Source organism: Camelus bactrianus, chromosome 11, assembly GCF_048773025.1.
Source record: "Camelus bactrianus isolate YW-2024 breed Bactrian camel chromosome 11, ASM4877302v1, whole genome shotgun sequence".
NCBI classification, from domain to species: domain Eukaryota; kingdom Metazoa; phylum Chordata; class Mammalia; order Artiodactyla; family Camelidae; genus Camelus; species Camelus bactrianus.
Window position 1 is genome coordinate 85,260,895 of NC_133549.1, and position 27,941 is coordinate 85,288,835.

Below are 27,941 nucleotides of genomic sequence, written 5' to 3' on the forward strand. Positions count from 1 at the left end.
CACCCACATAAAGATTCATTTGTATATATTGTGAAATGATTACCACAGTAAGTCTAGTTAACATGTCACCACACACAGTCACAAAATTGTTTTCTCATCATGATAAGAAATTTTCTCTTAGCAACTTTCAGATACACACACAGTATTATTAACTGTAATCACCATGCTGCACATGACATTCCCATGACTTTTTTATTTTTTAAGTGGAACCTGTGAATTCTCTTAAGTCTTACATATTACTATTACAATAGCCCTGGGACAACCTTCTCAGCCTCTCACCATCCAGAGAAAATAAGCAATGTTCTAGTGGAAAGAAATGACACAGCTGAAGCTTAGGTTCTTTGATTAAAAAATGACTGCACCTTCTACTTTGGGGTTTTCAAGCACAAAACACTTAATGGGGCTCCACAGCACAGTGAATCTATTGTATGAGTATCTGTGATAGAGTCCATAAAGGCATGAGTGACTCTCTAGCCCTAAGGAAGCTGGGGTGAGGTGAGGGCTACTTTAGAGGTGGGCATCCAACTAGCTTATTTTAAAGTTAGCCAGATGGGAGAACTAGCCTTTCAGGTGAGTTGATGAGAACATCTAAGTCTGAAGGAAGAATACAAGTAAGGCTGAACAGGTTTGTTATCCTTTAGGATAAAACCAAACTAGTTAAGAGACTTCAAGAACTGTTTAATTATGTAAAGCAAAAAATAGCCTTGGGCACCTGGTTCTTTTCACGGGGGTAGAGCTGTTAGGGAAAAGTCAGTGCTTTGCCATAATTACTGGTTATCCAATACTTTGCAAAAGGCCTTGCTGTTTTCAGTGCCAGGGTCATTCAATATGGAATACAGCTTCACTCATGCTTTGGTACAGATGACAAAAAAACACAGGTGCTCTTTTGGGCTCCAGCAACACTCCTGCCCTCATCCAAGTCCAGAGCAAAGGAAGAGGGTGACCTAGTGAACTGGTAAGTCCCGGGTCCTTGAAGATCCAAGAATGTGTCCTTCTGAGCCCAGTGACGAGCATCCACACAGAACAGCACTGAGCCCTTTTACAAAAGTTCCACCAGCTTCAGCTTTAGCTTAATATTCATCCATCCAGTCTAACATCTCTTGACAAAGAAGGAGAAGCATTACAGTTGAGGGCTTCTGCTTTCTGTCTGTCATCCATCAAAATTGCCTTTATTTCTAACAACAGGCTCATACTTTCCTTGAAATTGGGATGCAGAATATCCCTTTAAAAAAAACATGGAAAGGACTTATTGAGATATTCAATGTAGTGGTCACTGCCTCAAGTTATCAAAAGTTCAATACGGCCCATGCCATTCTGGTGGGTCACCCACCTCACGGTTGGTGTCTCATGGAAGGGAATCTCACAGAAGATCTTTTCTGTCCACAGCCTCAGCATTGAGTTCCCAGCCTCCTTCATCTGGCACCATCCTCTCATCCAGTTCTCTTATTTCTCATACCTTCTAGACTTCTCTCTCTTTTCTTGTGTAAGACTTAGTTCTACCTTCCTACCTAACACCCTCCCAAGACACATGCGTGCACGTGCACATGTACTCACACACACACACACACACACACACACACACACACACACACACACACACACAGAGTCCTCTCTGAACCCACCATTTGTGAATGTCCATAAATATCCAGAATGAATTCTTATGGTGATGCCTGTTGCTCAGGAAAAGCTGTCACTGGTTTATCCAGGCATCAGATGCAAATCTTGGCCAAGGCATCTTCTTCTCATGTGGCGCTCCCATACACAGTTCCCTGTACTGAAGACTGGGCCCCAAACATCACAAGCATTGCATGTTACTGATGAGCACAGGTTTAGAAGCCAGAGAAGCTTGTGTTCTGATCATGGGAGCACTGCACTGGATCCATGAGACTTCAAATGATTTCTCGGTCCCCTGGCCCCATTTTTGTTTAACACAAAGACAACTTACTTATCCAAAGTGTTGTTAACAAGGATTAAATGAAATTATCCATGCCAGGACCTAACATGGTTGTCCTCCTTTTCCTTCTGTGTAGTCTCAGCCTCCTGTGCCCACAGTCAGTGTGGCACTCCTCAGGGGCAATCTTTTGTGCTTTCTCTTCTCACCCTGTGGTCTTGTCCTGAGTGATGCCATCCAGCCCCACAGCATCACATACAACCCACAATCAGGTGATTCATGGATGTGAACCTCCAGCCATGCCCCTTCTCTAAGCTCTGTCTCAAGGTATTGTTTAATTTCCTCTTTGATTTCCTTTTTGACCCACTGGATTTTTAGTAGCATGTTATTCAGTCTCCATGCAGTCACTTTTTTTTCTCATTTTTATTTCTGTGGTTGATTTTGAGTTTCATGCCATTGTGGTCAGAAAAAATGCTTGATACAATTTCTATCCTCTTAAATTTGTTGAGGCTTGTCTTCTGTCTGGAGATGTGGTCTATCCTAGAGAATGTTCCATGCACCCTTGGAGAGAATGTATATTCTCTTTTGGGGGAATGTAATTTCCTGAAAATATCAACTAAGGCTAACTGTTCTATGGTGTCATTTAGTGCCTCCATTGCCTTATTAATTTTGTCCCCTTCTCTGAGTTCTGGATGTGGACATGGTACCACCACCTTGATGCCTCCTCCCAGATCACCCAAGAGCTGCCAGATCAACATTTCCAACATTGAAGGCAACATCCCCCACTCCTGCCAGTCAGCAGTCTCTCTCTCTCCATGAATGGCAGCACCCCCCCACCCACTTCTGCAAGGTACAACCCACATCTCTTCACCTGTGTTGCTCACTGCTTCTACAGACACAACTACCACCATCAACTGTCACCTACTGTGATAGCAAAGGAGAACCTCAGGCTGTAAATGGCATCCAGCTCCCCACAGTTTGGTTGATTTATTGACTCACTTCATCCACGGATTCTTTGGATAAATATTTATTGAGTGTCTACTAGTACACTGTTCTTTTAAAATAAGTGAAGCTATATTTTGTCACTTTGATACTCAGTAGTCTTTAACACTTAATTGAAACATAAATTACATTTGGATGGCATTTTATAGTCTCCAAAGGTTTTTTCATTTCTCATAACAACACAGTGGAGTAAGGAAATTCTAGAGACCAATAGACTCATTTTTCATATGAGGCAGCTGAATCTAGCCTACTCAGGGTTACACCACAAATTCCCATCATGTGTAGGATGGAACCCAGATGGCACGTCTCACGTTCACTGTACTTTCAACTCTACCCTGCTCCTTCCTCCAACTCACCAGGGGCCAAGTTAATGGATCCTCCCTCAGAATCTTGGCCAGTGGTTCTCAAATTTAGCAGATATCAGAGTCACAGGAGTCTAGTCAAGGTGCCGAGTGTTGGGCTTGCCTGGAGTGAGCCTGAGAATCTGCATTTCTAACAAGTTCCCAGTGATCCTGATGCTGCTGATCTGGGGACTACACCCTGAAAACCACTGATGTTGTAACAGGGAAGAACAAATCTGACTCCATGTTGGATCTATTTCTCTTACTTTAATCTCTGTATCCTATTGCTTTTGCTACAAGTTAATCACTGAAGGGATGTTGTCAGTGAGGTTAAATTATACATAATGGCCCCTCAGCTCCCAGGTATGAGTGTTAAGCTAAAATGCCTTTGTTTAGCTCACAGGAAACATCCTGACCAGGCCCACCTGTGAATGCCTGCAGGAAGGAAGCATTGAACACAACCCCTTCGAAGGCTGAAAGGAACCAGGAAATATTTGACTTTACTCCCTCCCTCTTTTAGTATAAAAGAAGCCTGAATTCTGCCTTGGGCAAGATCATTCTTTGGGACACTAGTCCACCATCTTCTCAGTATGCTGGCTTTCTGAATAAAGTTCCTTGGCCCAACAACTTGTCTCAATTTATTGGCCTGACATGCGGGCGAGCAGCACAAGCCTGGACTCGGTAGCAATGTGGGCTAGCTAACTCTTTCGCCTGTGCTCTTTACTGTTTCTTTTCACTTCCTTTGAGGAGAAATTTGACCCTAACTATGTTTTTCTCCCTTGACTCACTTTTGAACAGAAAGGAGCACATTTCTTCTGTACAAGGACCATCTTTTGCATCCCTGATGTTGACAAGAAGATATGAAATTGTGCCCACATGCAAGGTGCTTGGTTCTCCATGCCTCCATTTGACCACCTAGGTGCCTGTCAAACCCCATGGTTATAACCTCACTACCGGTCAGAGTCGTTCAAAACATGGCTGAGAAAAGCAAAGTTTGTGGAGAATTTAGAGACTCTTGCTCTATTTTTCCAGATACTCAAAGATTCATTCCTGGATTGGGCCAAATCAGCTGACACTCCCCTCTGCCACCATCAGCCTGGCCCCACCTGCTCCCATTGGTATCTCCTCCTCTGCACAAGGCCCTAAGAAATACTGGTTTAGTGACTTGAGCACTGGGCTGGGCCATGATGCACACCTGGGGCCCTACAGGAAACTGCCTCTGAGAGGTGTGCTACATGTGCTGATGGATACAGCCCATAATAATACACTGCAGCCTTATCGCTGGTACCATGAGGAAAGTCTCCTGTTTGTACCCAGCATTGTAGTGCTTTTTCTGAGCAGAAGGCTTGGCTTTGCCTCAGGGGCACTGCAGTTCTTGTAACTAGTTGTGACTGAGTCTCCTTTTTGGCCACTAGGGGACTTCACACCACCTCTGTGACCCTCCCTGGAGGTCTACGGACCACAAAGTTTCCTGACTTAAACGTCTTAATTTCTCCCATGTTTCATTATCACACTTATTTGGGATCGGTGGTGTTTTGCTATGCTATAGGACAACATTTGACCCTTCCTGAGGCTTGGCAGATAAAGGAAGGTAGGTGGAAATGTGCACAGATAGCCAGACAGGCAGAGAAATGAGTGCATGGAGGGCTCACCACTGGCCAATGGCACACACTCTCCCCACGATGCAGGAGGCAGCTCACACAGCAAAGAAGAAGGTAAATGATCCACTGTCTGATTTGGTTTCAGATCTTCAAGATGTCATGTTGCAGGGAGGGTATAGCTCAGTGGTAGAGTGTGTGCTTAACATGCACAAAATCCTGGGCTCAATCCCCAGTACCATCATTAAAAAATTTAAATTAAAAAAAAATGAGTTACCCCCCACAAAAATACGTAAAACAGACTTTAAAATTTTACAAAAAGATGTTATGTTGGAAGGGGCTGTCAAATGTTACAGACACCGGATATGCATTTTTTTCTAGCTAAAATAGCTTAATAAGTTGGTTAATTCATAAATAAACCTAAAACTGGCTCTGAGCTTTGTGTTCTAATATTTTCTGGTAACTTTGTAATTGGTCCAATCTTTTCCTAAAGAAATCTGCCAAAATATATTATAGCAAATACAAAGGTTTGTACTGGCCTTAGTATCTAATGTAAATATGAAAAAGAAAAGAAATAATTGTATGCTGTTTATCATAGCCATATTTCTCACAATATGATGAAAAGCAGAATAAATAATGACACATACTTACATGGAATATTAGGAAGTAATCAAAAGTATTGGTCAACAAAACTATAGAGCCACATGAAAATATAATTTAATATTAAATAAAATGAAAGACATAAAACTAATTGTTGGATATGAGAACCACTATGATAAGACAAATTCCTGGAAGAAATGATGATGGTGTTTATTGTGATGAGATTTAGAGTGATAATTTCATCTTCCCTCTATTTTCCAAAACATTATGGTATGGGGTTAGATTCATTCACTGTAGACAAGTACATTAAATAAAGTTTTAAATGTTACCTTGAGAACAGAAACTCAAGTTGTTTTAGAGCATAAACAGGCAACCACAGGCCTGGACTCGGGGCACATGCAGGGATGTCAGAGGCAGACAGATGTAAGCAAAAGTATAAACTGTGGCTCCTGTGGGCAGCTGCCACCAGGCCCACAGGAGGGTCAGAGGAAATGATTGCCCAGTGTGCCAGAATCTCCAAGGGTTTATGGGTCACATCTCACATAGCAGCTGTCATCACAGTCCATAACCTCGTAGAACACTCGGCCCTGCCCTCCAGGCTGTGTTCTATAGACATTTACTGGCTGGACTTCTCCATCTAACACAGAAATCAGCCAATGGCAGCCAAATCACATATTTGAACATGGAGCAGAATTTATCTCATCCCAGGTGGCTTTGATTTTCAGAATTCTGGGAAGAAAAGTATGACTGACTAAGAAGCATTGTCTGTGTGATGGTCACAGCAAGATCTTGGAGAGCCATCCCAGCCTTCAGAACCATATTCAGGGAGATGGGTGGTGGGCTGGGGTCTCCTTTTCCCCCTTAGGTGTCCTTCTGAAAGTGACATTTTGAGGCCAAGTGATCCTGGGAAGACCACACACTACATGGAACACAGATGTCTTTAGGTTCCCAATGATGTTCATGGACACCTCTCTTTGAACATTTTCTCCTACTTCTCACCAGTAGGGTAGCCTCTGTTATATTTTGTTTTAAAGGGAAGCTTTCTGCTCTTTGGAAAACTCAAAGTTGTGAATTGGCTCTCCTGGACAGTCCTGAGTGGGCTGGAATCTGCAGAATCCACTAGGTCCAGCAATGTCCATCCATGTAAGGCAAATCAGATAGCCAAGATTCCTCATCAAGACCTCACTTTTGATGAGCATCCTCAGCTTGGGAGCTCTAGGAAGATCAAGTCAAAGATAAACTCCTAGCAAGGGATGTGTTTTCCAAGGGGAACCCCTTCTCCTGAAATGAGAAAAGACTTGGAGGCTCAGTCAGTCAACATGGGGCTGGTACTGCCTGACCTTGGGAAGGAATGGAGAGAATATTTTCACTACGACTTTCTGAGCCAAGTCCGGGCTCCATGAGCCTATTTCATTCAGTGTTTACTCAGGTCCTTTGCAACCAGAGGTTTATGTTCCAAGTTAAGAATTTTGAAAGCAAAATATCAAGCATCCACCATCTCATTCTCATCCTTCCTCTGATCCTCAGAGCCCCATCTCCAGAAGTCAGGTATCAGCAACCCACATTGCCTGTAAAGCAGTTAATACTTAAACCAGAACAAAGGATGGGTATTATTCCTGGTATTCAACACCTGTAGGATTCAGCCTTACTTCCTGCCTGCATGCTCCAAGGTCCCTATATCCTCAACCAAACTATGCAGCAACCAATGAACTCTCTGGACAGGGGAACACTGATTGCATTTTAACTCTGAGTTTTCTTGAGGGAAAGTGATTTTCTCCATTGTCCCTAGTGAAACTACTGAAACCCTCTTGCTTTTTTTCTAAGCTCCATCTTTCCGGGCTCTTAATCATCTCTGGGACCATTCCCAAGAAGATCTCTGGCTTCTCTAAATCTCTCCTAAAAGCCTTCTTTTTGAACTAAATGAAAGCAAGCTGAAACATTCCTTGGACCCAGAAGTCTCTAGCTTTGCATGGCCTGCAATTTTTCAAAAATGAAAAAAATTAAAATTAAAAAAAAAAAAAACCACATGTCTTTGAGGAATGAGCCAGAGGCATTAAAGTAACTCCCTATGCAGTGACTGGATTGTCTCCACAGGCTTGATACCTTGGCCCTGCGCTAGACATTTCACATGCTGGGGATAGGTCTGAAATGTTAATGCCTTGGGACCCTGCCACAGTTTACAAAAAGCACCTTCACCTTCAAAAGCTTCTGTGTTAACCAAAGGTGATTAAAACCAGGTCCTTGACAAGGGTTTTCTTTCACAGTTCTGAACAAGTAAGGGAAAGCAGAGATGATTATCTGGCCAGCTCAGTGGAGACTTGCTCCTTTCTATAAAAATATACATGCTGACAGAACAACACTTGTAGATTTACAATTTGTCTGATTTGATCACCTTTCAGCACAGGAAACCTGGCTTGTATGCTCCATTAGAGGGGCTGCTGTGGGAATTTTCATGGGAGACAAGACCCAGCTCCGGACCTGGACCAGAGATCAAGCTGGGGTGTCATCTGGAACATCACCTACAAGATTTGGTTGGAACATCCCAGCCCCTCAGGCAGAAAGGGCCCCTGTCCTCTGTGTTCTTGCAACTCCATGGTGGACTCTTTCACGGCACATTGCGGGGTGTGCTGTGATGTGTGCATCTGTTCACCTCATCCAATAGTTCATGAGTTCTTTGTATTTCAGTGGGAGTCCCATTAAGCCTTTCCTGAATCACTAATGGGCTTCTCCCTGGAAAACCAAGAGAGCTTCTCTTTCTTTTAAAGAGACATACAACGGGAAGAATGGGTATCTTCATTTCCATCTAGAAACAGCACTGCCTATCCCAGCCACTGACAAGACAGTAATAGGCATGCCTTAAAGATGTTGCAGGTTCAGTTCCAGAAAATGGCAATAAGTATCACAATACAACAAGTCACACAAATTTTTGGTCCCTGAGTAACATATGTTTATGTACGTTTATATTATACTGAAGTTTATTCAGTGTGCAATAGCATTAGCTGTAAGAAAAACTCAGTTGAAAAATACTTTATGGTTAAAAAATGCTAACAATCATTTGAGCCCTTGGCAAATTGTAACTTTTTTGCAACAGTAACATCAAAGATCATCAATCACAGATCACCATAACAAATTAATAATAATAATAATAATAATTTTGAAATATTGTGAAAATTACCAAAATGTGACACAGAGACACAAAGTGAGCAAACATTACTGGAAAAATGGTGCCAAAAGACTTGCTCAATGTAAGGTTGCTACAAACCTTTAATCTATTTTTTTTAAGTATATCTGTGAAGCACAATAAAGCAAATCCCAATTAAATGAGGAACACCTGTAATTATAAGACACATCCAAAGACATTTCTCTTTATGGGCAGAGTTCAACTAATGGAATCTAAGCTCATGGATATGGAAGATACACAAACACCAGCGGGGTGAGAAGATGCTCTTGCCCAGGACCTTCGGTCATCCAGTAGCACCAACCTTCCCCAAAGAGGCTTTAGGAAAGGATCTTCTCAGCCAGATTAGAAATCAAAGACATGCAAATTAAAACAACGAGATGCTATTTACAATCTATAAAATTAACATAATTTTTAAAAATAACAATTTTCATATAGCCAAGTTCTAATGGATACTCTTATACTACTTTATGTGGGGGGGAGGGGGCAGGGAGGAGGTGTACTGGTCCACATTTTCCAAAAATCAGAACATATATTCAATGATTTTGGTCAGAGATATAAATAAAAATATTTGCCTTAATATGTTCACGGGAGCTCTACTGCAAAATAAGACATTGAAAACGAACTCAGCTATGCAATAAATGTGGTGGTTTATTAGTATATGCTAAGCTCTGCAGAAGTAACAAGTACATGCTGACTTTTTAGTGGCTCAATGCAACAAATGTTTATTTCTTACTCAGAGTCTGATATTTGTTGAGCCTCTCCAAGCAGTTTGTCCCCCAAGCAACAACTCTCAGACCCAGGCTGCTTCCATCTGCCATCTGCCATCCACCATCACTGATGAGGGGACAGATCAGCCTGGGGAGCACATTTCATGGCTGCATGATGTTCCCTCATCTAAACATGTGATGTTTCACTAAGCCATTTTTGGCAAGGCCATGTCATGAGTTCTCCACAACATTTCTTCTCCCTGAGCATTTGGGAGATGTGTTTCCAGAACTCCTCTGCAGTTTGATTTTAGACAAGCAGGTCGAATCTCAGACAATGGGATGTGGGCAGAAATGAGGATGGTGCTTTGTCCCTGGGACAGCACTACAGGATGATCTGTGTGTCCCATTGCACCCTGAATTTCATGTTTTTAAAATGAGTTTCCTCTTGCTCACCAAACCCTCAGAGTCATTTTTTATTTCTCTATTTCATATTCCACATAGTCCACTGGCATAGCCTCTCACGTTTATTTCCAAAATGCCTCCTGCATCTCACCCTTTGTCATCACCTCTACTCTGGTCCAGATACTGCCACCACTTTCTGGATTTCTGCAGTAGCCTCCTAACTGGTATCCCTGCCCTTCGCCTCCTATGCTCTAATCCCACACAGCAGCCAGAGTGAACTTGTTAAAACAAGAACCCGGCCATGTCACTCCTCATTCAAAAGTCTTCAGTGGTTCCTCATTAGATGCAGAATAAATGTCAAAGTCATTATAGTTTCTGAGTTGTTCACTGAGGTATTTCCAAACCAAAGGGGAGAGAGAGAGAAAGAGAGAGAGAGAGAGAAAGAGATCTGTGGAAGGAGTGGAGGGGAATAAATAAGCAGATTTTCAACAGTGTGCTTAATCACCGAATGAGAACACATAAAATGGTGCAAAGGATAAAGTTCTAGTCACAGACAAATCACAGTGAGACAGCTCAGAGGGGAGGAATCAGGCAGAGGGAAAGTGGCATTTTTCCTGATGAGAAACTGTCTTGTTCACAACCCTCCATCTGAGTGTCCCCCTCACAGCTCTGCAATCAACTGAGATTGTCCTACTGTGAAATTAGAGGGTGGCTATCATAAAATATGAAGATTTTAAAATTCTTCAGGAACTAGATTTTATATGTATAAGTGAGATATTTCTATTTGGAAAATGGACTCCATGGACATGAAACAGATGCATTGCACTAAAGCACATTTTGGGAGCAGTCTCTTGTATACTGCATTCAACAGAAAAATTACATCAGATGAGCAAGATGGATATCACAAACCTTTGCTGATGCTTGGATACTTTTCAATATGATTTCTTAGTTAATCTTGAATTGTTGACAACAAATTCTTGAGAAGGACATTGGGGACAGAAAGGCTAAGTAAGTTTTTGGAGTTAGATGGGGTACACATCTAGCTAATATTCAATTCCTTGCATTCTGATCTAACTTGAGTGAATATCAGACTTGTGAGGCATGGCCTTTTGGGAGGTCATGCTCCTTCAGAAAAAAACAAAATAAAAAAGTGCCACAAGTCTTTGCTTTTCTTCACCAACTATGGCCTAAATACAAGGGGTCTTTAGAAGACAACAGGAATGACAGACAAGAACCAGGTGGAAACAATTAACCCAATATCCTATCAGCCTGGGTGGCTCCAGGCACAGACACTCCATCTCCATCCACCAAACCATTATGATGGATAAAGAAGGCCAGTCCCCAAAAGATGGACTTTTGAGATTCTTTGAGATTCTAGGTCATGCCTTCATGTCACCTTTTAAAAAGAACCAACTTGAGACCAGAGGGCCTTTTCTGAAATTATGTTTCCTATCCAAAGTGGACTCTCCAGGCTTCTGGTGGGGGCTGTGATCAGCAGGTTCATTGAATACAGAACAGAATCAGATGATGATGGTGTGAGGTTTTAGTGCTGCCATTGCCTTAAGAGGTGGGACCTGTTATCCCACCCAGAGAAGACAGCTACATCTGAAGACCCCTAGAGTCAGTGTGGGCCAGCTCCTCTGCATCCTGCCTCCACAACTTAGCTTTCTGATGTTCTCTCCTAGAGACTGAAGAATGCGGACCTGCTCCAGAGAACTGATGGAGAAGCCACAGCCCCTGTGCTCCTAGATGAAAGCTGCCCCAGGATCTCAAAATCTCACAGATCAGTAGAACTCTGCACACATTAGCTGTGGAATCCTTCAGATGAGAAGCCACTTCGAGTGCAATGGAGATGCATAAGGGAATATCCAAGGTAGAGAGACTCAGGCACAGGGCAGAAGAATAAAACTTTACCTGACTAAATCAACAAACTAAGGAAAGACAAAAAATCATGACTAAGTACAAAGGTAGTAAGCAAAATTGAAGAAATTGATTGATCAGTATCTGTCTTTGAAATCAATGTTAATGAGCTGCATCTCCTTAACGAAGCATAAAGACATTAGGATAATATAGAATTAAAATTGAGCAGTAAGCTATTTAGGGAAAAAAAAACATTAAAAACAAAATGACAGAGGACTTCCATTTCCACAACGATAAATATATTTATTCCTATTCCTCCTGCTGAGTACAGCTAAAAATCTGGTCATTATAAAAACAAGCATAAGAAGTAGAGAGAAAAAGGCAAATTGCCTAGAAACCTCAGAACCCAAAATATGATTTGGTGGTGAGTTTCTTGGGTCTTCTTTTGGTTTCACATATCCCAGACTAAGTTCTAGAGAAGGCAGCAATCTGGAATGCCAATAGGTGCCGAAAACAAGGGAACCCCAAGGAAAGCCTTTTTATAGCCAAAGGACCAGAATTGGGGTAGCATCTCAAGAAAGAAAAGTTTTTGACAATAACTGTTTTACTCCAGGCAAACACCATAGAAAAGACTGCAGCCCTAATCCCCGCCAGCACAGGCTAAGTGGACAGCCAACACACCCACTCTCACTCGAGTGTAATAAGGCTCCTTCCCAAACCCCCAAGATGATGGCAAAGTAAACTAAGTATTGAGCATGGGTTTTCATCTTTGCTGAGCAATAATGAGCTCCTTTCCACTCCCTAGAGTCTGTGGATCCTACATCAGAGCCTGAACTTTAATGCCCACCCAGCAATAGAGGCACCCGTCCAGTCATGACTGGGATGGTGTCAGAGGATGCCTACAAAAACACAAGATTTAGCACATATCCAGAGTTGCATAACACAATAGCTAAAATGTCCAGGATTTGATCAAGTACACCAAGATTCAGGAAGACCTCAACTTAAATGAGAAAAGACAATCAACAAACACCATCTTTAAGATGACACAAATGTTGGAATATTCTGATGAGGATTTCATAGCAGCCCTCATTAAGATGCTTCAAGGAGCAATTACAAAGATGCTTGAAACAAATGAAAATGCATACATGAAGTCTCAGTGAAAACTAAAAGATGTAAACAGGAAAAAAATGGAAATTTTAGAACTGAAAAATACATAAACAGAAACAAAAATACAACAGATGAGCTCAACAGCAGAGTAGACAAGACAGAGGAAAGAATCAGTGAATTTGAAGGTAAATAAAAACTATCAAATCTGAACAACAGAAAGAAAATACATTGAAAAAAATAAAAAAAAGAGGCCCTGGGACAGGTGGGACTGTAACTGAAGAGTTAGTATTTATGTCAATAGAGTCCCAGAAGGAGAGGAGAAAAGGGCTGGGACTGAAAAAATATTCAAGGAATAATGGCAGAACATTTCCTAAATATGGAAAAATATATAAACTTACATATATACGAAGCTGAGCAAACACAAACAGAATAAAAACCAAAGAAATTCATAGCAAGATACACCATGGCCAAATTTCTGAAACTTAAAAGAAAAAGTCTTAAAAGCAACCAGAGGGGAAGAATGAGTGAGCTGGAGGGGAAAAACAATTCAAATGGCAGTAAATTACTCATCAGAAACCACTGAGGCCAGAAGGAAGTGGCATATGATATAATGTAATACCTAAGCAATCACTAAAACAATCTGCATATAAGATACACTGAAACCCACTTTAGAAAAGTCAAATGGAATTATAAAAAATGTCAACTCTCCCACAGGAAGTAAATACAAAAAAAAAAAGGAGAACAATCATAAAATAAAAAAATAAAGTGACAAACTTAAGTCCTAAGATATCGATAATTATCATAAATATAAGCAGTCTAAATACAACAATTAAAAATAGATTTGCAGGGTGGATTAAACAAAAAATATGATTTATACACCATCTACAAAATAACTCACTTCAGATACGACATAGGTAGTTTGAAAGTAAAGGGTGACCTGAGCAGGTTCTCAAATGTTGACAGTCTATTTGTTGAAGAAAAGTGCTGCCCTGAACACTGTGCTTCCTGAGGATTCAGAAGATTCTGAGTTGGAAGAGGAAGTGGAAGATGAAATGAAGGAGGTAGAATGACCACTTGAAGTGAGTCCACAGGTCCCTCTGACATCTTTGAAAGGGAGGTTTTATCACAATGGTGGGAGAATAATCAGGATGCCGGCTGAGAGCTCTGTCCCTCCCAAGCTTATTGTCTGGCCCACCAGAAGTAAGTACAAGTTAAAGCACAGTGAATATGAGCACATCCTTGTGGTTTACAAGGTGAAATGACAGGATGGCCATGACACCGCTGGTGGCAGGCTCTAAAGCAAACACACCATGACCAAGCAGGAGGCACTGGAATCTAAAAAAGTCTCTCATAAATCAGCAAAATGCCTCTGACCTCATCTATCAAGGGAAGGAGCACTCTGGCCAGACTTCCAAAAGTGGGTGCTTAGCAGACTGTCAGTTGTGGGGATATGGAAAGATCTGACACACTTATCAACATCCTTCAAGGATGTCACCAACTGAGTGACTTTGGATCCTGGAGGTTTTACCATTGACAGTGCTGAATACTACCTGAAAAGAATGAGGGTAGAGAAATCTCCTTTCATGACCTGGAAAACAGCTTACAACAACAAAACACCCTTCCCCAAATGACTAAGGTAACACTCAAGGATGCCCCATTGTTGACCAAAGACAAGGCTAGACATGGATCCTACAAAGTCTCATTCTTTGCCTCAAATGATTAGCTGAACTGTTTCAGCCCTGTTGATCAGTTAGACAAAATGCTTGCTAGCCAAACTGTAGTTAAGCTTCTCTCCTTCCTCTAGGCCTCTGAACATTGGCCCCCTCTCAGCCTGGGCCAGCATACAGCCTCTCCTGAAAATTGCCTGGGCTCAGGGTAAAAAATTCTCTAGCGTTGTTACTCCTCTATAAAACAAGCACTTTTTGCCTAACTCTACACACTTGCATGCTTCCTATGGCAATAATCCCCTTCCCCTTGAAACAATCCTCTCAAATAAAGTCTCTTCTTGAATGAATGAATGAATGAATGAATGAAAGAAAGAAAGAAAGAAAGAAAGAAAGAAAGAAAGAAAGAAAGAAAGAAAGAAAAGGATGGGAAAAAATGTATCATGCATATATCAATCCAAAGAAATCAGGAATGATTACATTAATACCAGACAAAGCAGACTTTAGAGAATGAAAATGCAAGGGACAGAAAGACACATTACATAATAATAAAAGAGTCAACCCACCAAGAATATCTAGCAATCCTAAAGTGTACATACCAAATCACAGAGCTGCAAAACATATGAAGCAAAGGCTGATATAACTAAAAGGGGAAATTGACAAGTCTACAGTTATAGTTGCAGGCTTCAACAGACCCCCACCGGTCTCAACAATTGATAGAAAAATTAGACAGAAAATCAGCAAGAATATAGAAGAACTCAACAGCATGATCAATCAACAGAATCTAATTGACATATGTATAGAACACTTCACCCCAAAATAGCAGAATATACTTTCTTAAACTTTTTTTTTTATTGAGTTACAGTCATTTTACAATGTTGTGTCAAATTCCAGTGTAGGGCAAAAAAATATACATTCTTTTCAAGAATCTAAAGAACTTATACCAAGATAGACCATAGCCTGATCCATCAAACATAACAAACAAATGTAAAAGAATTTAAATTATGCAGAGATTATTGTCTGATGTCAATGGAATCAAAGTAGAATTCAATTTAAAAGAAGATAATAAGAAAATCTCCAAACACTTGCAAACTAAACAGCATACTTCTAATTAATCCGTGAGTCAAAAAAAAAAAAAATAACACAAAATTTTGGAATAAGTGAGCTCAACAAGGTCATGAGGATAAAAGATTAACACAAAAAAATTAGTCATATTTCTATAGACCAGCAATGAACACATGGAAGCAAAAGTTACAAATACAATACAATTTACAATGGCTTCCCCCAAAATGAAATACTTAGATGTAAATCTAACAAATCATGCACAGGACTTGCATGCTGAAATCTACAAAACACTAATTAACATAGTTTTTAAAATTAGCTAAATATACAGAGAAACACAATCTGTCATGGATTGAATGACTACAAAGTAAAGATATCAATTCTCCCCAAACTGATAAAAAAGGTTAATAGAATCCCTACCAAATTCCAACAAGAGTTTTTGTAGATAGAGACAACCATATTCAAAAGTTTATATGAAACGCAAAGGAACCAGAATAACTAAAACAAATTTGAAAAAGGAGAATCAATGGGAGAAATTTCTCTACATATGATATAGCTTTATTACTCAAGAATATGTTGTATTTTCAGAAGGACTGACACATCAGTCAATGGAACAAGATAAGAAGACCAAAAATAGGCTAATAGTGCATTTTTGACAAAACTAAAAAGGAATTCAATGGAGGAAAAATCATCTTTGAAATAAATGCTGCTGGAACAATTAGGCATCCTAGGCATAAAGTTAACTTCAACTTAAATCTCACACCTTATACAAAATTAAGTCAAAATTCATCATAGATTTAAATGTGAAATGTAAAACTATAAAACTTAAAGAAGGTGGAATAGAAAAAAAAAATTGGTTCCTGATCATCATGAAGAGTTCTTAGATATGACAACAAAAGCATAATCTATAGAAGAAAAGAATCAATAAATTGTTTTTTTCTTATTAAGTCATATGAGCTGCTTATATATTCTGGAGATCAAGCCTTTGACAGTTTCATTTGCAAAAATTTTCTCCCATTCCGTAGGTTGTCTTTTTGTTTTACTTACGATTTCCTTTGCTGTGCAGAAGCTTTTAAGTTTCATTAGGTCTCATTACCAGAATTAAACACTTTAGCTCTGTAAAAGAATGAAAGGACAAGATACAGACTTGGAGAAAATATTTTCAAACTGCATATCTGACAAAGGTATCATATCTGGAATTTATAAAGAACTCTCAAAACTCAACAGTAATTTAAAAAAAAATTTTACAATTCAAACACAGGGAAAAGAAAGGACATTTATCAAAGATACATGGCGAGCAAACAAGCACATGATAAGATATTCAACATCTCTAGCCACTAGCAGTATGCAAATTAACACCATTTCAAAATATACAGCACACCTCTGAGAAGAGTTAAAACAAAAAATAATAGAAACACCAAATGGTGGCAAGGATGTAGAGAAACTCTCTCACACATTGCTAATGGAAATGTAGGAATGTGCAGCCACTCTGGAAAACTGTTCAGCAGTTTAAAGAAAAAACTAAACATACCCATTTCACATAATCTAGCAATTGCACTCCCGAGCGCTTATCTCAATGAAATAAATACTTATGTTCACACAAGTATTTATACATGATTGTTTATAGTGGCTTTATTTGTAACAGCCCAAATGTCCTGCAGTCAGCGAATGATTAAACAAATTGTGGAACACCCATACAATGGAATTCTATGCAGGAAAAAAAAATATTTATACATGCATAACTTGCATCTCAAGGGAATTCTGAAAAAAAAAAATTCTATCTGAAAAGGTCATATACTGTAAGATTCCATTTACATAACAACCTTGAAATAACAAAATTACAGAAATGGAAAACACACTAGTGGCTGCCAGGGGTTAGGGCTGGTGGGGCAGAGGGCAGCAGTGATGAGTACAGAGGTTCAACATAGGGGTGATGTTTATGGTGATGAACTGTACCTGCCATAAAGTGACGTATAACCATACACACACATTGTATCAATGTCAATTTCCTGATGTAACCATTGTGGGAAACTGGATGAAGGGTACAAAGAACCTCACTGCATTATCTGCAAATTCCAATGAATTTATAATTATCCCAAAACAAAATGTTAAAAATGGCAAAAAAAATACCCCAAAAAACAACGGTGGATTGAAAATGAGGGGATAAGCAAAACCATAACAAGTAGACTACAACACAAAAGAAACAGGGTTACTCAATGTTAAAATCAGATAAAGTAGAAGTTAAAGGCAAAAACTTTTAAATTGATAAAATTAATAATAGCACCAATCATAAAATATATAACCCATAAAAATGTATACTGGTCATTAACCTTTTTATACCAAACAACCCAGGAGTTAAATAAATAAATTAAATAACACTTTATGTAAACAATTTTAAAAAATTTAAAAGTAGTTCAATCATAGGAGATTTTGATATATTTCTTTCTGTTCAGGTAAAGAAGATTTTAATAATAATCAAGGGAATTTGATTATGAATATATAGAATGGTGTCTGTTAGAGTCCTACAGAGAATGTTTTCTTATCTATTTTCGTGAAATATTTACAAAAGCAAACCAGGCAATTATCACAAAGAAAATCTCAATGAATTTCCAGAAGTAGGGGTTGCACAGTAGTGTTCATAGTCATTATTCAACAAAATCAAATACAACCAAAAGATGACTAAAATACCATCTGAAAATTCAAAAAGAGGTCCTTAAGCTATCCCCTGAATCAAAGAGGGAAATTACATATAGATGATTACCTATAATTCAGTGAAAAGGAGACTGTTTCATACCAATGTCTATGTCTCACAACTAACACCATATTCAAGGACAATGCTTGGCTTTAAATATTTTTATAGTTTTAAAGGCTGACTAAAAACAATTCAACCACAAAAATATCATTCTGTATCTATATGAGAAGGTCTAGAAGGGAATACACAAAACTCTAACAGTTACCTCCCTGGAGGAAGTTGGGATTGAAATTGATAGTTGAAGAAGACTTTAGCTAATCTACAATGTTTGAAGTTCAACCCTGTGTACACCCATGATTTATTCAACCAATCCACAGATTTTTTAAATAAGATAAAAGTTGATTAATACATTGCACACTTAAGGGAAACGGAAAATAAAAGATTAAAAAAATTAGAAGGAATACATAAAGTCATAGGTGATATTAAAATAATATAAAAGAATATCAAATACAGGTAAAATCAATCATAGTCAAGTAGAGTGTGGTGGCAGTAGAGCCTGGTGTGTCTCCCTAGTCCTTTGTCCATGTTTGCCAAGGTTTTTCTTAATTCCAGTAACCTGAGGACCCTTGTAGTCAAACAAAGGAGCTGCAGTGCCATAGGAAAGACAGATAAATTTGGATAACTCCTGGGCATATATCTGGAGGGAACTCAAATTTGGAAAGGTACATGCACCCCAGTTCATGGCAGCACTATATATAATAGCCCAGACATGGAAACAAACTAAGTGTCCATCGACAAAAGAATGGATAAAGACGTGATATATTTATATAATGGGAGAGTACTCAGCCATAAAAAGGAATAAAATATCATTTCCAAGCAACATGGATTAACCCAGAGATCATCATTTTAAGTGAAGCAAGCTAGAAAGAGAAAGAAAAATACCATATGATATCACTCATATGTGGAATCTAAAAAAAAAAAAAAAAAGAAAAAAGAAGAGACTAATGAACTTATCTACAAAACAGAACAGACTCACATAGTAAATAAACTTACGGTTACCAGGGGGAAGGGGGTGGGAAGGGATAAATTGGGAGTTTAAGATGTGCAAATACTAACTACTATATATAAAATAGATTAAAAAAGCAAATTTCTCCTATATAGCACAGGTAACTATATTCAATATCTTATAATAAACTATAATGAAAAGGAATATGAAAACAAATATATATGTGGATATGTATGACTAAAACATTATACCATACATCAGAAAGTGACACATTGTAACTGACTATACTTTGATTTTAAAAAATGGGATAATTCTACCTAGGTTTAAATCCCAGCTCCAACACTTAGCAGTTTTGTGGCCTGGACAAGTCATTAAACACTCTTCATTTCAATTTGGTTTTTTTTTTAATTAAGATAAAAATAAGAATACTTCACAGAATGGCTTTGAGGATGAATTTTGACCACTTATATGAAACCATAAGGTATATATTTACACACACATATATTCACATGTACACACACAAATGTGTGTTTACGTGTGTGTATATATATAAATGCTTTAAGAGATACAGGAAGGGTTGGTTTGAGACTATTAGTGGTGATCATCTTGGGATGGTGTGAATTCAGGTGTTGCCTACCCCTTTATAGAAAACAGGAGCAGGATAACTTTCTGGTTGTCCCTGTGTCCTCTGAGCAGTAGTTCCCGGGAAGTGATGCCTGCAGTTGTCCTATGGGCTCTTGCGAGTGGAGGATGCTCTAGGGAGAGGCGAGCACACTTTTTCTGTTGGCACCACTCAAGCATCACTGAACTTGCCCCCGAGAATTGTCCCTGAGAAATGGCATATTTTTTCCCCACATCTGGGGTCATATCAGAGGCACCCATGCTGTACTCTAAATACCTCGAAGGCAGCCTGGGCCTGCAGTCAAGTCAGGCAAATGGTTGTTTGGGTGCCAGTCTCCCTAGGGGTATTCTTGGAAACTCTGGCTGAGTCCTCAGAACCTGGTATCCCCTGTGACCCAGAACCAGGCAGGAAAGACTGTCGTCTGAACCCTGGTACCAGTACAGGCCAGAGGTCATGCAGAGGCTGGAAGAGGCCAGGATGTGATGGCTGAGATTGGGTCCTTTTTAGCCTTAAAAGAAAATCCAAGTGTCTTTCTGCAGGCCCTTAAAGAAGTAGAAAAAAACACTAAGAAGCCTTCACTGACATAAGTAATACTTCAGTTAAAATTCAATTGTCAGTCAAATGTTTTTCCAACAAACCAAGTTCAATGAAATGGAAATATCCTACAAACAATCTATTGACTCTTTTGAGAAACCACAGACATCCTAGGAAGCAGATAGGCTGCAGGGCAGGAATGGAACCACCCTGGATGGGGAACAGAGATGTGGAATGTGCTGGCAGAGGACTGGGGATTAGTTTCCTGGAGCATAAACCCACCAGGTGAGTCACAATCAGCCAGCTCCTCAGTAATCAGAGGACCATCACACAGGACAAGAAATAAGACAGCACCTGTAAGAGAATGTCCACTTACTGACTCCTGTGTTTGTGTGGAGGTGACTATTCTTCAAGGGGTGTGCATGATTATGTGTGCACATGCACTATATGTGAATAATTTTTGTGACTCATTTTTTTCACTTAGTAGATCTTAAATATCTTCCCTTCTGCATAGGTATAGATTAACCCAATCTTCCTCAGCTCCTGGGAGAATTAGGGGTTCCCTGCAGGGCCGAGTCATAGGGTTGGTGTTTCCTGGTTTATGGTACACACCAGAGTCAGCCAAGATTCCCTGTGTCCCTGTTCACTAGGGCTCAAAGCCTGCAAGCACATCATCCTCCTCCTCCACACACAGGCTGAACAAAAGGGAAGCTCAGCAAGCCATTAGCAGAGTCCCCAAAGTCCTTCCCTCTGACCATGCTTTCTGCATGGTCCCTAGCACTCCCAGCCTTGCTGCTCTAAGCTGGGTGGTTTACAGGCTCTCTGGGGAAACCCATCCCTTCCCTCTCAGTGCTTAATCCTGAAAATCTGGAAATCACTGGCTCCAATGCCATCAGTCTCCTATCATCCAAAATTTCCTTGATGTCTTGGGACTATCTATGGCATCATTTTCAGTCTTCCAACTGCTTTGCAGACTTTTTCCAATTTCTTCATCTCAAAGATAAACACATGGACCTAATTTACTGTTACCAAATCCAAGCTCCTACTGCTTGCTGCATGTCAGGCTGATAAGTTGAGAGACAAGATGTTAGGACAAGGAATAGCGACTTTATTCAGAAAGTCAGCAGTCCAAGAAGATGGTGGACTAGTGTCCCAAAGAACCATCTTGCCTGAGTTAGAATTCAGGATTCTTCAATACTAAAAGAGGAGGGAGTAAAGTCAAACATTTCCTGTTTCCAGGCAGCCTCCAGAGGGGATGTGTTAATTTCTTCCTTCCTGCAGGCATTCACAGGTGGGCCTGGTCAGGATGTTTCCTGTGAGCTAAACAAAGGTATTTTAGCTTAACATCCATTACCTGGGAGGTAGGGTTCCCAGGGATGGGCCATTATGTATAACTTAAGTGTACAGGCAACATCCCTTTAGTGATTAACTTGCAGAAAAAGTAATAGAATACAAAGGTGAAAGTAAAAGAAACATCCAATATGGAGTCAGACTTGTTTTTCCCTGTTACATTACGATTGTGAAACTGGAAAATGTGGATTCTTAAAGCAACATGGGAAGACAGAAGAGCTAGTTCAAAGATTCAAACTCATGAAAGAACATGATGTAGCCAGAGAAACGTAAGAATGTGGGATTTGCAGATGCTAACTACTATCTATAAAATAGATAATCAACAAGTTTATACTGTATAGCACAGGGAACTACAGTCAGTATCTTGTAGTAACATATAATGAAAATGTGAAAACAAATATATATACATATGTATGACTTAAACATTATCCTATACACCATAAATTGGCATAACATTGTAAACTGAATACACTTCAATTAAAAAAAAAATGTGGGTGGCAGAAAGAGCAGAGGAGACTGGGAATGTTCACTCAATAAGCATTTACAGAGCACCTTGTGGGTGCCAGGCTTCTGCTGAGTGGCAGAGGATGAAGTGCAAAGGACAGCCAGGTGTCAGACGGTGTAGGACTTTGCACGAACCACGTGACATATCTTCTGTGGTGTTAGGGTCTTCTGGAGTGGCCCTTATGACATGATGATAGATGTCTCTGACCAGACCCTGCAGCACCACGGGGACCAGGCGCTATTCTGGTCCAGCTTTACGAAGTGGGAAAAGCAACCACAGAGGTCACAGTCCTTGGCCAAAGAAAGAGCTCAAATAAGTGTGAAATCTGAGTAAAACACAACTATTAATTTTTTTTAATTTAAAAAACTTTTTCTGTTTTACTGATATAATTGACATACAGCACCATATAGATTTATAGATTTAAGGTGTACAGCATAATGATTTGACTTACATACATCATGAAATGATTACCACAATACATTTAGTGAACATCTATCGTCTCATGTAGATACAAAATAAAGGAAAAAGAAAAAAATTTTTCCTTGTAATGAAAACTCAGGATTTGCTCTCCTAACAACCTTCATATATAACATATAGCAGTGTTAATTACATTAATCAGTTCTACATCACATTCCTACATTTACCTTGTAACTGGAACTTTGTACCTTTTGACCACCTTCATCATCATACAAAGATATTACATTATTATTGCCTATATTCCCCACACCATATATTTCATTCCTGTGACTCATCAGTAAAACTCAATTTTTAAATAAAATTATCAGATCAGATTCAAACAGCGAGCACTTAAGAGCAAGAAAGTATGAAATAAGAAAATGCTGCACTGGGCACTTTTTTGTACGGATGAGAGTTATGGCCATTGTGTTTTTGGTGCCTCAGAAGAATTATCAATAGCCAAGGGAAAGGGATTTTCCCATATGCTCTTTCAAACACACACACACACACACACACACAGACACAGACACACACACACACACACACACACACACACACACACACACACACACACACACTCATTTTAACACTTGATTTTTAAGATGTCCCAAAATTTAAAACAAAGCAGTTACTTGGATAGAGACGTGGAATGTGCCAAGTTTTCACCAGCAGTGAGTTACACCAAAGGAGCCAGAAGTATGAACATGTGAAGCAGCTTCAGGACACAAACCAGGAGTCTGACCCTTGGTGGAGAGAGCAGGTCTCCCTCAGAGTCAGGCGCCTGGGAGGACAGACACGTGAGGGTTCCCATGGAGGAGCCCAGCTTCACTAACTGGACAGAATACTCGGATGCAGGATTATGAACAGCCACCCCTCCTGGTGTGCCCAGAAGTCTCCTTCCATAGACAGGCTCCAGTGCCCAGCTGCGAGGAGGGGGAGCTCTGGAAAGTCAGGAGAGCATTCTTGTTTCTCATCCAGGCTGGTCTCTGGGACATGTGGGGTGGGAGTCAGATCTGGAGGGACATGTCTTACTTTACCATGAGTCTTAGGAGGAGCCTTCTCCAAAGGAACGTGAGGATGGTCAGGGCTAGAGACCAAGTCCCTGGAAGGGAAGACAAGAGGCAAATCTGGAGGCAGATCTTGGTGGCTAAGTGGCACACCCCCTTACTTCATCTGGGGACCATTCCCATCGCCACTTACCTCCCCTGGTGGATCACTTGACAAGCTTCCAGGCAGCTCTGGCCCCATGCTCTGCCTCTCCCTGAGACCCACTAATTCACAGAATTCCCCAACTGGAGAAAATGCACAGGAGTAGAAAACCTAGTCAGAGGTATGACCAGGTCAGGGATTCACTTTCATTTTCATCTACACCATATACAAGGAAAATCAGAACATTCTCTCATTCAGGGTCCCCATCCACAGGCTCCTGTTTCCAGAAAAAAATAAAACATCAAGCTAGGAGAGAGTTCAGGATTCCACAGTCATGATGTCTTCTACCTACACATGATTCATTCTTGTCCTGGAGATAATCAAAGGTAACCCACTTATAAACAGTGCTGCCACAGAAGCAGAACCAGGAGGAAGTGTGGGAACAGGTGTTCTTGTGGCCAGGTGCTGTTTCACCATGCTTGGAGAGCATTTGCAGTAGGATGAACAATCAAAATACATACATATTTATCAATTCACTTATATATTCATTGTTCAATCAATAGCTATTTTCCAAGCATGTTGGACACCGAGGGCAAGGAAGAGACAATTAATTCATTTGACAAATACACACTGAGCACTTACTATGTGCCAGGCTCTGTGTTACGGGCTGGGGATCAGAGGTGAGTAAGACTAACAAGCGTCCTTCCTTCACACAGCCTGCATTCTGTTGGGGAAGACAGGCAATGGAGAAGTGAACACACAACTAAGCAAGATACTGACCCACGGGGAAGTAACAGGGCAGTGAGAGGATAGTAACTGGGAGAGGCTACTTTGGAAAGGATGGCATTGCCTCTAAAATCTGATGGCTGAGAGGGAAGTAGTCACATAAAGAGCCAAGATGAGCATTTCAAGCCTAGGGAACAGTATAAACAGACGTGGGAAAGGTCACAGTGTGTTCACAGTAATGAAGGGAGCTGGCTGGGTACCAAGCAATGAAGAATGATGCTTGCATGAGGCTGGAAAGCAAGGGAGTGGCAGGTGTGTGGGTCTACTGTAGGGGCGATGGGCAGTGTGACTGAGCTTTAAACAGTGGAGAAATGGGCCTGGAGGCACGTTGGCAAGGTTGCTCTGCTGTTGTACGGTAAGTGGTTGGAGGAGGAAAACAGAGACAGGCAACTCAAGGGAGAAGGGGAGACAAGGTGGTGCTTTTCCATGGAGGCTGGTGATGAAAGCAGAGACATGGAGGAGCGTGGGGTGTATTTGGATCTGACCTTGGATTCTTTGTGGAAAGAGAGGTGAAAGAAGACTACGGAGCCAAACTCTTAGATGCTTTTATTGATCAAATAATCGATAGCAGTGACCCTTCCTGAGATAAGGATGCCAGGGGAAGGCTCAGGCTGGAAGGTGGGGAAGGAGGGTTGTCAGTCCCTGCCTTGAAGGAGCTGAAATGTTAAGTTATGGTGCTAGACATCCTCTGTGGGTGGGTGTGAATGTGATGTGAGTACATATTGGAAAAGCTGTTGTTCATCGGTCCACACAGCTTACTTCCTTACTCCCAGTCTGGTTCATTCAGACTCCCACTAAAGACTAGTGATACTTTCCGTAGCCATCTGTCAAAAAGCAGTGACAGAGAATATGGAATGGGGCTCTAAGATTCTGCTTTTCAGAGATTCATCCTGGACTTATGAGTACAGCCAAAGGGAAACTGGAGGAGCAATGTCTGTACTCCTTGAAGAACCATGTATTTTCCCTTAGTTCTCCACAGTAAGAAAAGGACCAACACACTGACTTCTTCCAAGTTAGATCACAGACCTAGCAGCAATAGGATGATTTATGACATTAAGGGGCATTGAAAATGAATGTAGCTGTTTTCCAGGAGATGGGGCTGCCCATGCCTCACCCCGCAGAATAAGGTATGGCTTCAGAGGTGGTGATGTCTCCAGAGCCCTGCAGTTAGTATATGAACCCATCCAAGGTTCTGAAGGACTCTCTGTGGTGAATAGACCATCGTATTTTACACAAAGCACAGTGTTTACAAGGGAATCTCAGAGAAAATTGCAAAGCATACACTTTTAATATGGGTAGGATCTTGTTTGCTGAGACAAGGGGAAAAAAACAATAAATAATACCAATGTCACTAACACAGGATTACTACACCTCTTTGCCCTCCAAAAGCAATTTTGAGTTATCACAAAAAAATGTTCTGGCAACATAAAAGACTTACACTCCCCCATCTCCCATATTTGTGCCCCCAGGAGACCCAACCTGCAACTCTATCATGTGAAAATTGGGGCATGTTTGGAGTCTTTCATTCAGAAAAAATGCAAAGTTGGTATCCATCCTGGTCAGATGATGAGACTCTGTGCATGAAATGTTAACCATGAAGTTCACTTCCTTAGAACTAATTTTAATAAAATTACAATTAATTTGCATTTCCAAAAAAATTAATTATTATTATGTGTCTTCATTTGGACTCCAGTCACACCTGGGGACTGTCTAATGCTCCAGGTAGTAAAGGTGCACCTGCATTTGTGAGGTTATATCTGGACCCCCAAATTTGGGGGACCTCATGCAGATTTAGCCAACAGTCATTCCTTCATGATAAAGTTATGATGCTATGGAACTAAAAAGCCACTGCTGTGTTGTAATGGCTTGAACAAATTTGATGAGAGAGGAACTTCCCACTACAGGGAGCAAATGCTGTGTTTGTTACCTTGCAACAAACGGAGAAAGTGCTATAATCTGCTGAAACACAAAGCACAGTCTCACCTCTTATGCAATTTGGAATTCTGGATCTACTAAGCCTTATGTTATGTATGGATGTATGCTTGCCAAAGAGACAATTTTCAATGTGAAATGGGATCTTGTGTTCTGGACCTGGTGCATTAGTCTTCATGGCCATATATAAATGCTAGCTAGATTTTAAAATTTGAGGGACAAAGGCAATCATGGGATGTTAAAAAATGCAACCGTCTTTCTAAGCCTCTGATCCTACATCTTTTGCTTCGTGCCCAGATGGAAAGCACATTTTAACAGCCACACATACTCCCCAGTTGCGTGTTTATAATGGGTACAAATTTTGGTATTATGCTAGCCCTATCCTGGCAACCACTTTTGGATGGACTATTTCCAATAAAAACAGTTTCAAGCAAAGTACCCAATTAGGAACATACATTTGCAATGGTTGATAGATTCCCAGCTTTAAGAAATAAACTAATCACCAGTTCCAAGTGGCCTGAGAACAAACCATGCCAGAATAAGAAAATCACAACCAGGAAATGATAAGCCATTACCAAGAATGACCCTTAAAAAATCAAAAGAAATACGAGGGTAAAAAAACTGCAGAGCAGGAAGCAGGAAGTGACAAGAACCAAGATTTGGCATCCACCCTTGCCCCACGGAGCACACCACGGACAGAACACTGCATCTCAGTCAACATCTGGAGACCGTGAGACCGATGAAATATTCAAGGTCCTAAAGAAGAGTGGAAAGCAACTGAACCTTGAAAGAACAAGCAGCCACTGAAACAAGGCTAGAAAAACAATGACTTGGAAAAAACTTAAAAAAAAAAATCACCCCTTCTGCAGGAGATGGAAGATTTGAAATTGGTTACGTTGAAGATTCACAGAAGGCAAGTTGTTAGCGTAAGCCAGTGGAAACACATCCTATGTGAAAAACCCTAGGGAGCCCCAAGTGTCACCTGGCCACCACATACCCACACTTACTGCTTATCTATAACTCAACAATTTATCCAAGCTTCAGCATATATCTGAAATTAGTTAATATTGTCCACTAAATTGGCTTTTCCTGTCTCTCAATACATGTTATAAAAAAAGAGATGAGAATTTCTTACCTAAGCCCGAGAGCCTGAGAGTCAAATATCTTTGTTACTCAGTATGACTTACCACATATGAATAAAGGCATTTTAAATTTAAATAAATGTACCTATTAGATTGGTTAATAGTAGTGCAAAATAAGCCAACTGAACAAATTTTGTTTAACTTTAGAGTGAATCTTAGTTTCTTTCTCCTGAATTTGTACTCAGCTGATCAGTATAAACTCAATAGAGTAATTTTGTAGAAAACTGAATTGCTTTATAGTCCACTTCCTTTGGGAATCTTTAAAGTTTTGATTTTTTAAACCAAGACTCTGGCTTTGCTCTATCCAATGAGGACCCCCAGAAGAGCCTGAATATATACATACATAGGTGTC

At 40.3% G+C, this 27,941-nt stretch overlaps 1 protein-coding gene and 1 pseudogene across 4 annotated transcripts in view; one reads left to right on the forward strand and one right to left on the reverse strand.

The window, feature by feature from the left end:
• The window catches only part of LOC105075742 (uncharacterized), a 95,188-nt gene that overhangs the window by 53,849 nt on the left and 13,398 nt on the right, over window positions 1–27,941 (reverse strand). For all 4 annotated transcript variants that reach the window (XR_012510388.1, XR_012510389.1, XR_012510390.1 and 1 more), the window contains exon 2: window positions 16,463–16,531. The gene's annotated coding sequence lies outside the window, so the exon portion shown is untranslated. The remainder of the gene's footprint in view (window positions 1–16,462; window positions 16,532–27,941) is intronic.
• On the forward strand, window positions 550–27,412 carry LOC141579005 (eukaryotic translation initiation factor 2A pseudogene; annotated as a pseudogene).